Here is a 17,629-nt window from a genome sequence, read left to right as displayed (position 1 = left end):
GAAAACTGAATGTTTCAGCAACCAAGCTGAAGGAAGATACTTGCTGTCAAACCAAACAGTGCACAGTATCTGATACTTCAGGCTTATAGTAAATATGTCACAGCAGAGGATACATATTATATTTAAAGGTCCCATGTCATGCTATTTTTCACCCATCTCCATTTGTTCTAAGGACCTCAAAAACAAGGTTTATTTTCCCAAACTCGCCTGTTTTCCAGAGTTTTATCCCCTGAAAAGTCACTTTCTGAACAACTCTACAAACAGGCTGATTTGCGGCCTACTTATGCATATACATGAGTGGGTGTGTCTATAGCCAGGACACTGACTTCCCTGCATGTCTCGCTCTGTTACGAGGGGATCAGTAATCACCAAAGCAAATTTATTTTTGATTGTTTTCAGCTAAAGAAGTGCACATTACAGTAAAACACTATTCAAGCTGTTATTGAGTGTGAGTCCGTCTCCCCTCCCCTCACTGAGTGACGTTGGGCCACAGGACGGCCCGCCTCCTCCCGCCCACTCCGTAGCCAAGCTCATGCTGCTTTATAAACACAAGACAGAGAGTGGGGGCGGGGCATTTGCCGGTACATAGCGGTACTTCAACAATAAGCTATTTCAACAATAAGCTATTTCAACAATGGCGATCCGTCAAATAGAGCCGTAAGTCCTCGATTCAGAATCGGACCCTGAATTTGAGGTGCATGAAGCTGCACAACCTCCCCGATGTGCAGCGGTGATAGACTGTGGAAGCACTGCGCGAAGGACGCTGAAATGCTCACCTTAGTGGGCGTGTCTGTTTACATGTCAATCATGGCAGAGACCTTCCAATATTTTATAATGCATTAAATGGAAAAATTTAAAGTGGCAATATTAGCTATTTTTCAAAGTCTCTGAGTCAGAGCTTTAACTTGGGTTAAACAAAGTTGGCTGTTACAAATAGTAACAAGCTGCTGAATAATTCACAGCCAGCTTGACTTGTTTGTTCCTGATGAATGGTCAAATAGTTTGATGAAAGATTAAAGACCAAGTCACATAAAAAAAAAAAAAAAACACACAATAAATCGTAGATTTGAATAAGGAGATCAAACAAGTTGTAACAACTTTTTTGTAAATGAACTTTGTTAAAAGCTATTTTTTTCTCCACACGATAAAATCAGTCATACTTTTGCCAACAAAAAGAAAAATCAAAAAAGGTCACATGGTACTGCACTCATGCCCATTGCAACCAGCAGCAGAGCAAGTTGACTCAGGAATATTACTCCAATGACTTATTTGTTGCCCACATGCATCATTAGGTACCTAATGAAAAGAATTTGATTAAAAGTTGAAAGTTTTTGTCTGACATTAGATCACTTTAATGACAAATTTCAGATGGAGTGCCTTGAAACTGCCGCCTTCATCTGTATGCGATGAGTCACTATCGCTGGCATCATCACCATCTGTTGTTGACTGGAGGCTTGCATCGATCTCTGCATGATTTTCTACACGCTTATAAAGTCTAGAACATTTTTACTTTCAATAATCATCCAGTGGTGCTATTGGGGAACATATTATGAACCCATATGTTTGAAATCCCTCTAATCACAAAGGTGTAAAGAGCACTGATAAATCCTACTCAAGTAGAAGTACTGTTATTTGATTGAAATTGTACACAATTACGAGTAAAAAAAGTAGCCCAATTAAATAGTACTCAAAGTAAAAGGTACTACACTAGTTACTTTCACCCTCCAAGTTTATTTTTTGGTAATAAATCTTGTCACGGTTTCCTTGCATACATTAAACATCTCATGTCTAAACTTAAAAAGGAAGAGATTAAATCTTGCACAATTCATTTTCCGCAAAGGCATCTGTATAAAATAAAAGGTTTGTCAAAATGTGCAAGTCTTTTTTTAAATAAAAAAAATAACCCCAAATAATTCAATTCAAAAATTCAAAAAAAAATTCAAGGCTCTAAGTATAGCTAAATGTATGGACTCTAAAACAGTATCATGTGGGTAACAACATAATAGGTAGAAACAACAACCCGAACCCCAAAAAATGGCTCAGCATTGATCAGAAATGGCACGACTAAGAACATATGGATTATGTTTTTAGTCCTGAAGTCAGCAGTTTAGAAGAGACAATGAAATGGAAATTAAAAAAAAAACAACCACAAAAGGTAATAATTTACTGTAATGTCATTTAATTACTTAATTTAAAGTATACTTAAGTACAAGTAACATTACTGTTTTAGGAATATAATCAAAAAAGTACAAGTACCCATAAAAGCAACTCAATTACATTAACGTGAGTACTAGTAATCAATTTCTTTCACCTCTGGAAACATCTGCCTATATATAGATTGTCATCTTATGAAGGTTATCCTGTAAAAGTTCCCTATAGAAAATGCATTATTAATATAAATGTGACTAGTTTAAATATTGAGGTGAACTTTAGAGGATTTCAGATGAGTGTGTATCACATGGCAGTGGCACACACATGTTCATCTTAAATTATACTCCTCTTTTCACACCGTCTCACCGACTCCCTTGTGTCTTCTCATTTCTTTTTTTGTCCTCGCTATTTCTAAGCTCCCACAACAAAAACGCAGACTTATGAAGTCACTCCTGTAGCGTCCCCCTCTACCTCACCTCTGTCCTCTGACCCCCTGCCTGTCCCACATCTGTCCGCTCTAATCCCCCAGTGGGGGATGTCTGTGATGGAAGGTTAACTTGCTGACAGTGTGTAGCAGGTGTTTTCATAAGTGCCAGCGTGCTGTTACATTGCACTATGGCCTCGCTCTCACTTTGTCAATGTCACTGCTCCTTCTCAGTGTGGAACTTTGTCTTCACCGTGTGCGGTGGCACCGGCGCAGTTTTTGTTGTGTCCAACATAAGCAACAGCAGACAGATGAGGCGGCGCCATAAAGTCGCTCAGAGGTCCAAGGCTGCTTTATTAATAATGTCCTAATGATGGCATTTCCTCAGAGTGACAGCAGGAGGTTTGAAATGGATGGCCTGTATTATTAGACCTTTAGAGTCTGTGTGCAACAGTTTTTTTTAGACTATATTTTATTGTGATTGATGGCAAGATTTTGGCACAGAGGAGTTTTGAAAGGTTTGAAAGTGTCAGAGCAATATTAATGAGAGTTAATAATATGACATATTTTATCTTCCCTTATTGGCAATTTTTCTTAAACATTACGGATGAACTCAGGCTCCACTCGCCCAAAATTACCTGTCAAACACTAATTACGTGATAGAACATTGTATCTCAAGCACTGATTGAATAATTTATTATTTTCTCACTAAATGAAGAAGGCAAAACATTAATAACAGAGGGCACCTAATGACAAAAGATTAACGCTGGGACGAGAACGTTTTATCCTCAGACAACGTGAGCGCTCGCCTGTAATACTTCACGGTAGAATGGGCTACGGTGTTACTCGACGTCACGGGGCTCTGGGTCTGAAAATTGACTACAGTCTACAGTCATTTAGCGGTCCAAAGGCAATTTCTCTGCAGGTTATGGAAGAGAGGAGCTCCAGGAATGGATAAACACTGGTGACATTTCCTTTCAGCGCAATGTTCAAGGTACCCACAACCTGTTTTCTTTCATCTCCCTCCTGAAATAGCTCCTGTAATGAAAGAGCTCCATGTTCTGAATACAAATAATCTATTTCACTTTAGTCGCCTGACTCAAATGTTTAATATGATTTACATGTGCTTTTCTGTCTTGTAGACATGTAAATAGTTTTAGAGTTAAGGTGTGAATCTAGTGCACTTGCAGTGTAGGAGAGCTTTTACTGCAATGGACAAAGTAAGCTATATATATGTTTATGGACCGTCTTTTCCTTCTGAAAGAGAATCAGAATCAGAATCCAAAAATGCCAGAACAGACACAGTTATCATAAAAAACAACATAAGGTATGGAAAAAGCATCAGATGTGTTTGGTTGCTTGTTCACTTGCTGATCGTGGCTCACTTTGTTTTGTTTTTTTTTGCTTGAGAGCACAATAAAATCCCATCCATCCCCTCTTTGTATTTTCACTCCTTAATCCAGTGGTTCCCAAGCTTTTTTAGGATTGTGACTCCGATATCGATTTTGATATCACAAATTTCTTTTTTTTTAATTTTTTTAATTTATTTATTTTTTCCTGGTCCTGGTCCCGGGGGGTGCTCCTGGGGCCCGGGGTGATTGGCTGGCTGGCCGGGCCGGTCCTGGCAGGGGTCTTTCGGGGCGGGTGCCGCGTGCCGCGCCCTTGCATACCTACTGGTACGGCCCCTGCTTGGGTAGTGCCCCGTGAGGCAGGGTGTCGGGGCAGAAATAGGGGGCCACATCCCGGCAAGGCGGTCTGGCTTGGCCCTTGGAGGGGGCCCTGGCTTTAAAAAAACTGAAGCCCGTGGCGCGGGCGGCATCAACAAAAGGTGATTTGGGGCGCCATGGGGGGCTAGGTTGGGGTGCCTGGGGGCCGGCGGGGAGACTCCCGGCGGCCCCCAGGTGCCTTATGCGGCTTGGGGTGTGGTCGTCCTCCCTGGGCGGGCTGCTCCTGGTGCTGCGTCCGTTCCGGGTCCCTCTGGCCTGGGGTCGGGTCCCTGCTGGCTCTGGGCTCGGCGGCGGGTGCCCGCCGGCTGCCCGTTCGGCGTGGCTCTGGTCGTCTGCTGGGCGTGGGCTTCGGCTCCTCCGCTGGGGTCTCGGGCGGGGAGCTCTCTGGGCCCTCCCCTCGGGGGTTGGGCGCGGGGGTGTGGGGGGTGTGGGGGGGGGATGGGGTGGGGGGTCTGGGGTCTGGTGGTTGGGGGTTGGATCGGTGGCGTGGTGCGCTGGGTCCTTGGCTCCTTGGGGCTTTCTCGGGTGTGTATGGGGGGGGCGATGGTTGCCTCTCGGCTTGGGATCTTGGGGGCGTTCGGGGGGCTGCTTGGCCGTAGGGTGGTCGCCGGGGGCCCCTAGATTGCCCACTCTTGCTGCTGGCCTGACTGCTTCTTCGGGCCCGGGGGCGGCTCGTGGGTTTTGCAGTGGCGGTTTTTGGAAATACATTTGTCATGGATGCACTGGCCTTGGGCTGTGGGATAACACTCATACTGGGCTCAACCATAGACACGTTGTTCCCAAATACCTGTTTTATGGAATGTCCACTCACTTCTTCCTCTGCTCACAGCCACCACCATTATTCCTAAGCCGCACACTGGTCACCAAACTGGCTTGATAACACAACAATAAGCACAATATACACAACCACAATTTCACATCGCATCACTTGAAACCTATCGACTACTCCCCACCCATTCCATTTCCTATCTTGTATCCCTCTTCCCTATTAACTTCCCCACCCCCCTCCACCCCCTCACCTTGGTGTAACACTGCCCTCTCTTTTTTACATCCTCCCTTTAATAAAGTATTTCTTACCCTTCCCTAGGGAGAGCTGGTGATGGTCACAATTATGCAATGAAATAAATAAATTTATTTAATTGCAATAACAAAATATGCATTGCTGTTAAAAGATTGCACTTCTTGTAGTGTTAACCTTCAACAGAATGTGCAGACAAAGGAAAAAAAAGAAAAAAAAAGAAAAAAGAAAAAAAAAAAAAAAAAAAAAAAAAATATCACAAATTTCTAACGCACCCAAAGGGATCTAGAATTTTTTTTTTTTAATCATGTTTGTTATACTATGTAGCAAATAGAGTAGCTAGCATTAGTGTACATAAGTGATAAGGGTCAGATATTTAGATTATCTCACTTATTTAATTTATTTTATTTTTCTTCCTTTTCTTTATACTACATTTTATTTGAACTAGATTTATATTTGACAATGTGAAAGGATAGAATACATTGTTTAGGTTTATGTGTTGTTTTTATTTGAAAAAGAATAATAACTTAAAAAATGTAAAAAATGTACTTTCAATCAGTAATTACTTTGATTAGTTACTAGACATTTCAGGTGATCGCATTTAAATTCCAGGCAACCCCACATGGGGTCACGATCCCAAGGTTGAAAAAAAAAAACTGCCTTAATCCATACTTTCCACCTTCTTACCTGTGGATTTCTTCCCACTGTGAGTGTCGAGTGACTAATATCTGACCCGCTTCAGGTTCCTCTGCAGCAGTGTTTCTCAACTGGGGGTACGTGTACCCATAGTTGTACACGATGGCACTACAGGAGGTACTTAGAGAGAGAGAGAGAGAGAGAGAGAGAGAGAGAGAGAGAGAGAGAGTGGACAATTAACACATGAAAGTATTCAAAACACGGGGTTTTAAATCATGTTTCTTTTAGTTCAAAATAATCATCGTCATAATGATGATAGAAATTTTTCTAAATTATAACATGAGCTCGACATACAAGAGGTGTGGTGGGAGAAGACCAGAAATGATAAAAACTTTAACAATATATCTATTGAGGAGGCACTAAATACTATTTCATTTCTCTTATTTACAAATGCCACCATTATGCTCTATAGTTGTATTCTGAGCAAAATAATGTAGTTGGACTAAAGGGGGTACTTGGATTCAGAAATAATAGAAAGGGGTACTTGAGCCAAAAAAGGTTTGAGAACCACTGTTCTACTCTAGGTCTAAAGGATCACAGCCCACTCAGGGCTGCAAGGGCAACACATTCAATCAGGTTTTGTAGTTGATCAGCTTTTCACTGGGTGGCAGTGCACACACATGAGTCTGTGCAGCACGTGCACTCCCCACCAATGCACAGCATGACATGTATTACATGGCTCCCGCTTTGCCAGTGTGAAATTTAGCTTCCCGTAATGACTCAATACTGCACGTTTTTCAGTCATGCATTCGTTCACGCTCTATGATAGGAAATGAGAATATTCTACAAGTTTTCAGTTTGCCTTAAGACTGTGTGGCTGTTTTGCTGGAGGCAATTACAAGAGTGAATGTAATGCAAAATCAACACCAAATAATGTGTGAACGTTTGGGGAGAACATGCAAACTCAAAACCAAAAACCAAAACATTTTACCATGGCTTAAACTCCCACCCTTACAACATGCAGTGAGGCTTCAATGTCTTCCTATATACAGCACATATCACACAATAACATGCAGTATTGCTCTATGTGATGTTAAACACACCAGACTGACTCCACTTATTAATTTTGTGTAATTAGTGGCACTAATTCTATTCAATTAAATTAACCCTATTACCATTACAAATAGCCCGTGGCTATTCATACAGAAACGTATGAATAGACTGGTCATCTATTCATATGGAGCGCCCCTCATTGGCCAGTTTAGGTGATGTGACAGGTGCACCACGTGACTTAAAGTTCCGTCAGTTTTAATTTAGCTCATATTTATTTTTAGCTACCCCTCTAACCCTTTTATTTTAGCCCTAACCCAAACCCTAACCCAGGAAATATCCTAAAATGTTTATTTTTTTGGACATGTATTTTTAAAGGTGGAATTTGTTAAATCTGTTAAAATAAAAATATATATATGACAAAAGTGGGATTTGATCCATGAGAGCAGCACCTTAGACACTGGTGTGTGGTGAGGCAAGTCTGAGTGTGCCGTGGGATTTTGTGACAACCATACATTATTTGCAATATGCAACTACACAAATGTAATGAATTTTTTTAATTTACTACTTTGTATGCTCTCATGTCATAATACAATGACAAACTCTATACTTCATTTCTTTTAAATATATTTTGTTAAATATTTCATGAGTAATTTAGTTGTCTTTGTCACATTTTATTTGGCATCAGTAGATCATTTTGCACATTTACAGACATTGTACATGAAAGGAGTGATAGCACGTGTAATAAAGGCTATTTTGCACGTTTCCGTATCAATAGTCCTGACGTACAGAAGCTGTGTCCACGAGTCACTCACTTTCTCTGTTAAGATAAAGAAAAGTTAAACTCAATAAGACACTGATGGTCGCCCCTCAGTCATCTGCTTCATTACCCAGTACCAGTGCACCATCAAGCCAAAAAGCCTCTGAGCTGCTGAATAATTTACAGTCTTGTATAATTTCGAAACTCCTCCTTACATTTATAATGCAGGGAAATGTAGAATCATATGAAACAGACACGGTCTTAATCTTTTAGTGTGCACGTCTCTGTGGGCTTTTATTGGTGAATCACTGCCAAGAACAAATGAAGAGATCTGGACTAGTACTCCCCCCCCCGCACACACACACACACACACACACACACACACACACACACACACACACACACATAGAATAGGCCTATAGCGTGTGAAATGTGCAGTCATGATGATGAAATGTGCAGTGCTGCACTTGTTTTTATGGAGGAGTTCCTGATAAAGGTGGGACAATGTTTTATGCAACAATGTCACAATAATAAAACATTACAAGATATATTGTGGATGGTATGAGTGGTATCGTGGTGGTGGGGGGTGGGCTACCTTTCCATCTCTGCTACATCTGTCCTAATAGAGAATGTCTTTTTAACTGCAGGAGGCAGAGTCATTGTACAAAGGTCTCAGACATCAGAATCAGAATCAGAATCAGAAATGTTTTAATGGCCATGTACAGCTTTAAGGACAGTACAAGGAATTTGACTTGGTAGTTGGTGCACAAAACAAAAAAAAAACAAAGACAAACAAACAAAGACATGCTAATATTGTTGAAAAATAACATGTCTATATCTTTAATCTTGGCTGTGTAGACTGTTCTAGTTTGATGTTGTGATAAAAATGTTATGTAAAGTTCATGAGCACATAGGAATATTTTTTTTGACGATTGTCATGATGATGATTTGGTTTCTATTTTAGACTGGCATGAATTGTCAGTCTCCATTATTGCATTCTATTTGCAGAGAGGCACTTTTTGTACTTTGAAAAGATAAAATTGGTGTTCATTAGGATATTTTTTCATTTTTTAATATTCCCATTGAGTATGTAAGTATGCCTAGAGTTGGCCAAATAAAAGCACAATTATTTTTTTACGATAAAGTCACCATGGTGACTAAGTTTCCTGGCTGTGGTTGGGGGAATGAAGAGACGAAAAGAATACAAAACAAATGACAACACAATAATAATCAACACTGTACAAGATAATGAGAGGACGAGTGCGATAGCAAGAGTGGTTAGACAGATGCAAAATAATTGTGCTCTCCCTGAAGTAACCAATTCAATTAGGGAGCTCAGTCAATTATTGACAACTTTTACATCAATACAACTGTTTTTTTTTTTTTCCTAGCTGTGTTAATGCAAGAAGAAATAAGCACACATCCATATAATTCAAGAACAAAGACTTCAAGCTTTGATCAAAAACAGACATTTCTCAGTGGCTTTATATAAAGGTCAGCAAACATGCACGTACCATGAGTTTTGCAGCAGCAATATTGTCCCTAAACATAAGCGAACGCTGTATTTTGACTTCTCACGGAGTCATGGAAGACGCTTGTTGAACTCAGTCTGAATCAAAGCAATTGAATGTTTGCTATGAAGGACTGGAGGATTATGATATTAGGCAATATTGGGTTGTTCCATGTAATCGGACTTAGTGCTGCTGGAAAATGATCAGCTACGATGACACTACGTTGTTGAACTTATTATCCACCCCCCTCTAAGGCCAGGAGATGAGGGACCCACCATCATAACAGCTTAAACGTGAGAATACAATATTCCTACTTCTCTGATATGTTACTTTAATAAGACCACATTTAATCCTGGAAAAGATTCATAACCTATATTTTTATGCCACACTCTGTTTAGCGACAGACTTCAGACGGAGCTTATTATCTGCTTACTAGCACCAGCTTTATTCATTTATTTATTTATTTATTGAAACCCATTTTGTACTAGAAAACTCATTGAAAGAAAATGCAGCAAAAAGTGCTTTTTTTCTCAGACAAAGATTTGCATGTTTAAATTAGAAAAAGCTTAGTAATGGAGGCTAATGGAAATATGGCGTCTTTCTCTGACGCTCATTGAAAACCAACATGTGATCCGTTTCTCTTTTAATCACCAGACCTTACTCATCTGCACGTCAGTCAGCGTGGATCATTTCTAAGACAGGTTTTGTTCTGTTTACTTACGATCATTAAATGCAAGGCATGAGATAGCGCTTCTTTTAATCGCCGTCCACGTTAATAATCACTTTTCCTCTACAACAGCCACGGGACATTTCCATGTGTCGTATAGAAAACTGAGTGACTAAGACATTCTGTTCAGTAACATCCAACTGATTTCCTATATACTGTATGGTAAACACGTGTAGTAAGAATCAAGCATCCATTTTTTTTTTTTTTTTCTTACTTTAATGTAGTTTCTTAAAACTAATGAACACTTGTGGAAGCAACAAAAACAAGATGACTTAGCTTCTTCTCATAAATCTGACACTTTCTGCCATGGGTGAACTGGCATAAGAGGGTTCATCCTGGTGGGCCGGTCTGGTCAGCAACATTTTTTTTTTTTTTTTTTTTTTTTACAAGCATGTGGAGGTAGACAGGGTAACAGGTGGCCAAAAATGGTCCAAAATTGACAAAAACGTGGTAAGAAAAAAGTGTAAAGTGACTACAATGGGCCAAAAGCAGTCAAGAGTGGCCAAAAAACGGGTAAGTAAAGAGAAACCCGATAGTATGTAATGGCAAATGGCTGCTTAAATGGGCAAAGTGTGGCAAACAATTGTGAAAAAGGGCAAACATGTGAAACAAGAAAAGGCACAATATTGGGAGAAAAGGACACAACCGATATTTATTGGGCAAAAGCTAGCTTATTTTGATGAAAAGTGGGCCAAAAAAGCAAAAGAAAGGACAAAAAATGCATAAAGGTGCGAAATTGAACAAAAATGGACAAAAATAGGGAAAAGGGATATTTATTGGCTAACGATAGCTAAAGTCTGAAGAAAGTGATAAAAACCTTTTGAAAAGGGGCTAAAATGGGACAAAGGAAGTTGTAAAATGGCCAAAGGAAATAGGTAAAAAGGGATTAAAAAGTATCCCCTTTTTAAGGTTTTCTAGAGGAATAATGATTAAAATTAAGACTTAAAAAGCCACATGTTAAGTATCATTACTTAATAACGGCTTCTACATGGTGTCCACTGATAATGTAGTGGGCTGGTCTGGACAGAAAATGCCAGGGCTGAATTTCTGTCTCAGTTCAACCCTGCTTACTACAGCTTACAGTTTGAGCAAAGACCTGTTTTTTAAAGACAAAAAATGTCATCTTGAATAAAAGACATATTTTATTTAAACATTCCTTTAGAGCTCTGGTGCCTGTGATGTTTGAGGCTTTGTCAGCAGCAGGAAAAGAAGCTGAAGTTGTAGCTTGATGAATATTGTTGAAGATGAGAATTGCTCATTTGTGTTCAGAGTTGCATCAACAGCCTTCAAACAATGTTGCCTTGCAAATGTGGACGCAGAGCTTAAATTGTGTTTGCTTTTGAGTACCAAAATCCTTCAGAGGAGAAAATGATTGACAGCAGAGCCAGGAACACATCCATTATAAATAGGTAGGCTCAATTTGTTGATTTATAACAACTGGAGTAACTTATAGCCACTTACCGACTGTTGGTGCTGCTTGGGGTGTAGGGTAGTCATCAGCGTGGTGCTAAAATGTGCACGTGTCTGCATTCCCCAACTCTAAAGCAGGGTGACCCTTAGGTCGACTGCAACAGCATTCTCAAACTTGACATTTCATTAAATATATCTTGTAACGGCAAAATACAATATAAATAAGTTGAATATACATAAGGTTTAAAAAACTATTTCTGTCTTTATAACAAACACTTAGAAAAATATCTCATATAAACCTTCTTAAAATCTCTCAATCATTGAAATGATGAGAAACATTGCCTCCTAGACATTAAAACTATAGCCCTGCGAGATGACTATTGCTGTAATTTGTGCTATTTAATAAAGGTTGAAATGAATTGAAAACTATAACACAAAACTCATCGCTTACAGAACTAGCAAATAATCATTGAATATACACTTCAACGATTAACCTTTTCAATTAAATCCACTGTTATTCGTAGGGGTGTCCCGATCCAATATTGACATCAGATATCGGTCCGATATCAGCCAGAAAACAAATATCGGATTTTATCGGACTGCTTCTAAAATCTCAGATATATATTATATTTATTCAATTGTAGAATACTGTAGAAATAATGCTGAAGGTTAAAATGTATGTAATCAATTGGTTAATAATAAATGGGTCAGTTTTTCTCATACCTACTGTTGCTGATTACTGTTCCCTGTTTGAGTAACATCACTTGATCAAGTCTTTTCTAACATTCCACACTACAAAATAAGTAATAAAAGTATGTATGATTCATGCTGATATCGTATAGTATCGATATCGGCCAAGACACAAGGCCGCAATATCGGTTTTTAAAATATCCCTGGAAGACGCGAAAAGAGGACATGTCCAGGTAAAAGTGGACGTATGGTCACCCTACTCTAAAGTCCCTCAGTTACTGTTATTCTAGACAGTGTATGAATGAATGAATGAATGAATGAATGAATGAATGAATGAAGGAAATGAATGAATGAATGAATGAATGAATGAATGAATGAATGAATTAATTAATTAATGAAGGAAATGAATGAATGAGTGAATGAATGAATAAATGAAGGAAATGAATGAATGAATGAATAAATGAAGGAAATGAATGAATGAATGAATGAATGAATGAATGAATGAATGAATTAATTAATTAATTAATGAAGGAAATGAATGAATGAATGAATGAATGAATGAAGGAAATGAATGAATGAATGAATGAATGAATAAATGAAGGAAATGAATGAATGAATGAATGAATGAATGAATGAATGAAGGAAATGGTTGGGTCTTGGCTGGCAGCTGATGGCTTCATCCAATCAAGGATTCAAATATTTTTTATTGTCATTCATGTTAATGAATACATGACAGAATGAAATTTCTCACCCGAGTACCCCGTACAGCCCTAAAGAAACAAGAAAAATTGAATACGTAAAATAGAAAATAACACAACAGTACAAAACTGGTTTCACAACAGCAGCAGCAGCAGATGGTGAAATGTGGGGGGGGGGGTCTACAAAGCTCCACCACAGTTCAACAGTTTAACATAGTCAGGAAAGAAGCTGTTTCTCATTCTGGTCGTCCTGCTTTTGATGCTGCACGGGTGTTTTCCAGAGGGGAGGGGGGCAAAGAGTTTGTTTGCAGGGCAGGTGTAGGCTCCTCCATGATGCAAGACGTCATGGGTCCTCACAGACTGGCCTGTCTGATAGAAAGTCAAGGATCCTTGAAACTGGAGCTCAGGTCAGACTGTGGAGAGTGTGTGGACCATGTGTGTATGGTATTATGGTGTTGAATGCTGATATGAAGTCCACAAAGAGCAGGTGGACCTCTTCAGGTACGCATACTGAAGGAGGTCCACAGTGACATTTATGGTGTCAATGATGCGGACCATAACGAGGCCATGATCAGACAGCAAAAAATAAATAAATTAAATATATAGAACATCTCGAGTTTAGCTTCACAAAAAAAATAAAAACAAATATACCAATAACTGATTTTATTTGTTTTATTATCGTCATTTCTGGACCTGCCAAAATAAATCCAAAATGCACCTTGAAATATTCAGCACCCACTAGAAGGAGAGAGTAAAGTTGCTCAAATTAAGCCATGTTGTTATTTATGATGTTCTACATGATATATGATTCAACACTCGATACATGTACTTAACTTATGGAGATACGCTTTAACATGGAGACGACACACTTGGTGTCAATAGAATAAAAAGATTAAAAGCATTTAAAAGTCCAACAACGTGGATCATGGCAATAAATGTCTGTCACAATGTAACTCTACCTTTGCTGAATGTCTACGTGCTCCCGGTTTTGGGGGTGGGGGGTGAGTAGATTGGCAAAACACCTCTTATTCCAACGCTTTATCCAAACAAGCGCACACTGAGCTTGGAGTTTGCTTCTTTGCTGTTCCAGCCTGCTGGTTTTCTCGGTGCATTGCTACGAACTAAAAGACTGTCATCGGCTGCTGGTCCTTTAAAAGTTTTTTACTTGATTTTATTTTGTGAACTGTTTAATTTTATATCTCCATTTTTATCATTTCCTAGTCACTGTGTTTTTGGCACTTAACATATGTGTTTATTATGTACATTAGACTAAGAATTTTGTTTTTTTTTCATAATGAATATGGGAAAGCTTAAATGAAAACTTTTGATCACTGGGGGGCAATGCCCCCCCTGCCCCACCGCAAACTCTGTGTATGCTTTTGGGCCATTTTAGTCACTTTACACTATTTTCTTACCACATTTTTGCCACTTTTGAACTATTTTTGGCCACCCGTTACCATGTCTACCTCCACACGCTTGTCAAAAAAAAAAACCTTACTGGCCCACTTTGGGTCGACGGCCCACCGGGACGATGCCCGGTATGCCAGATGGCCAGTCCACCCCTACTTCACCATATGTGGTGATTGAGTCAATACAGAAGCATAATGTTTTAGTGTACCCTTTCTTTACATTCAGACCCTCCTCCCTTCTACAAAAACTAAAAGGCAGTTTTATTGGCCTGTTATCCCCAATGAAACTTAAATAATGTTTATTTAAAAAAAACCTTCTTCAAAAAAGATAAGGTAAGCATTAGCACCGGCCTTATTAGATTCCGTTCGGAGTTCAGTAATGCAGCAAAGTGAAAGAAGCATACATAATACACAGTGTCATAGAAGATATAAGAAGATGGTCACAAGCAAAAAAAAGCCTGCAACTGTATTGACAAGAACTTTAGCTTTTGTAATCATTAGTCAATATTTTCCCCTTAACCTCAAAACATTGGCATTGTGCATGTCACTATTTAAGGTTGAAGGTCACAAAAAACCAAAACTTTAATGTTCAAATAATTAATGTACCTTATAAACTTTATTGAATTGCTAATTATTTGTCTCTAAAAGACAAACTACTTAAAATATGAATGTGTTAATACTATTGTTGGGCTACTGCTTTCTACCGATTTTTGTCAGGCGCAACTAAAACATCAATTTTATGTAACATGCAATTTCAAGTGCACACAAAAAAAACATCCTCGCAAAGATGAAAGGCTTCATCTCCATTTGCAGCAGAGTCACACACACACACACACACACACACACACACACACACACACACACACACACACACACACACACACACACACACACACACACACACACACACACACACACACACACACACACACACACACACACACACACGTACACAGATTTATGAGCTTGGTTAACTGCTGCATATTGATGCCGTGACTTCTGTATGCTAATGTGCAGATGCAGGTCAAGACACAATTTGATTTTTGATTCTCTAGCTGCGAGCAACTACCGTTTAAGAACATATTTGTGATCAATTGTAACGAGGTACTTATTGGATTGCTCAGTGTTGCTTTAGGGATCATTTCTGTGCAGGTTCTGAGCTCAAGGGTGTGTATCAATCATGGCTGTTGCCTTGCAGAGAAAAAGAAAGAAGGACGCAGAGGTGTTGTTTTGTACACAATGTGGGACTCACACTTGTATGTGTGCCTGCATGTGTGATTTCGGCATTTGACCACAGTGTTGATTTTGTTGACTTAACATTTTTGCCATAGTTTCCATATCCTGCATTAAAAAAAAAAAAAGTGACAATAACTAGATTATGACCAATTAAAAAATACATGTCAACGAAACAAAAACTCCATCTAAATATATCGATTTTTTTAATCAACTAATAAAAACAAAACTATAAAGACTGACATTGGATGAAATACAATCAGAGTTCCTTTTTTTGGAAGATATCAGTCAAAACTACTTTTGTTGCGTGGAAGGCGGGACAAGCCGGTAAGTGATCCAATAGGAAGTAAGCTAATTCAATGATCACATTTAATCTGCCTGTGTGTATTTACAAACATTAACACCATTCCATATCAGGTTGATCAATGGTAATGATGATTTATATTTCGGACCAGGGGTTTTCAACTGGTCTCACTCTGGGACCCACATTTTGCCATTGTCATTATATCGCAACCAACTTTTCTTTTTTTTTTTTTAGAATTCAACCAACCAAATTTATCAAAAATAGCTGCTGAAAACACATATAGTCATTTTTTAAAAACATGCATCTATATATTTTCCTGTGCAACATGCATTTCACAGCATGACTGTCAAGTTTCTAGTCCAACATGAAAGACAATAAGTTTTTATTTATTCTTGATCAGCTGTTCGCGGCCCACCCAGTACAGGTCCGTGACCCACCAATTGAGAATCCCTGTTTTAGTCTACTATATCTGCAACCGACTATAATCTTAATGTAATTTAGTTACTAAAACTAGAATATTTAACTGAAATAGTCCTGATGACAACGATTTGAGTAACACTAAGTTGCATTTTAGTTAAAAACAATGACTTTACAGTAAATAATCCATTTCATTTGTATTAAAATTCACTGTATATAATACCCTTAATACCAATACTAATTTTTTGCTCAAGATTCACGCTGGAACATTAACACAAGAGCTTATCAATTAGAGTCAATGTCAACCCTTTATGAGCCATTAATTGGATGCTAGTGACTTCACCGGGGCATTAACAACCTGATAGATACTTGACATGTTCATGTCAGAACTGCATGGCTCTGTAATGCTAATCTAGCTTCTAACAGAACATCACCTGGGACAGGTTATTGTAGACAAATCAGTGGGAGCCTCACGGCTTTCAAAACACATGCACATTTCATGAATATTCCTGTCAGGTATGAAACCGTGGATGGTCAGGACCTTGCTCAGAGGATACTAAGGGGGGGGGGGGGGGGGGGGGGGGGCACAAAGGAGCCAATCAACTGTTGGTGTGAGGGTCACTGGTGATTATGATGCAGGGCATATTTTTCATTACCATCTGCTTTCTGCTATAGCAAGACAGCAAGATAAAGGATGGCTGTGTTTGAAGGAAATCAAAGTATAATGTAAAAAGAAGTATATCAAGCCATGCAATAAGCCTTGGTTGAATCAGGAAACTTAAAACATGTTTCAATTTTATAAATTCAGTTCAATATACTGTAGATAGAAGTATCAGTGGTGTTTTATTTTTCGACCTACAGATGTACAGATGTACCCAGTCCAAATGAACATGTTTATGATTCTTAGCTAATCACCACCATGGTATCCTGCCTCGGTAGAACAAACACTGACCAAAAAAAAGTCACCACCCGGTAAACAAATAAGTGAGAGTGGCGACAATTTTAATTGGGAAAGCTGTGCTCGGTGTCGCTGTGTTACTTTAACTTCTATGCAGTTGTTAAAGGTTTAATATTGGGTTGGGAATATTTAGTCACTGCACAATTCAATTCCATTCCAATTATGCATTGAGAGGCACTTTTTTGTGTTTATTTATCATTGCATTTCTTTGTTTCTCAATGATTAATTGCTACTTTTAAAATAACAGAAATTGCATTCAGACAGGAAACAAATGTACCTTTTTACCTTTTACGGTACATGGTACAGTGCCAAAGTAGCAGCATCTTTCCTTGTAACATATACTGTACAATAAACAAAAAGAGCTGTCCTAAATGATACAGTTTATCATATATAATAAACTAACTCAGCAACTCAAGTACTAAAGTGCTTTTAAAACATCAGTTAATACGTTAAATGTCCTTCTATAGTATTTTGTGTAACTCACCATTTAAAGAATTGGAAATGTA

The sequence above is a fragment of the Gouania willdenowi genome, chromosome 1 (genome assembly GCF_900634775.1).
Source record: "Gouania willdenowi chromosome 1, fGouWil2.1, whole genome shotgun sequence".
In the NCBI taxonomy this organism is placed as follows: domain Eukaryota; kingdom Metazoa; phylum Chordata; class Actinopteri; order Blenniiformes; family Gobiesocidae; genus Gouania; species Gouania willdenowi.
Note: the sequence above shows the minus strand (reverse complement) of the source record.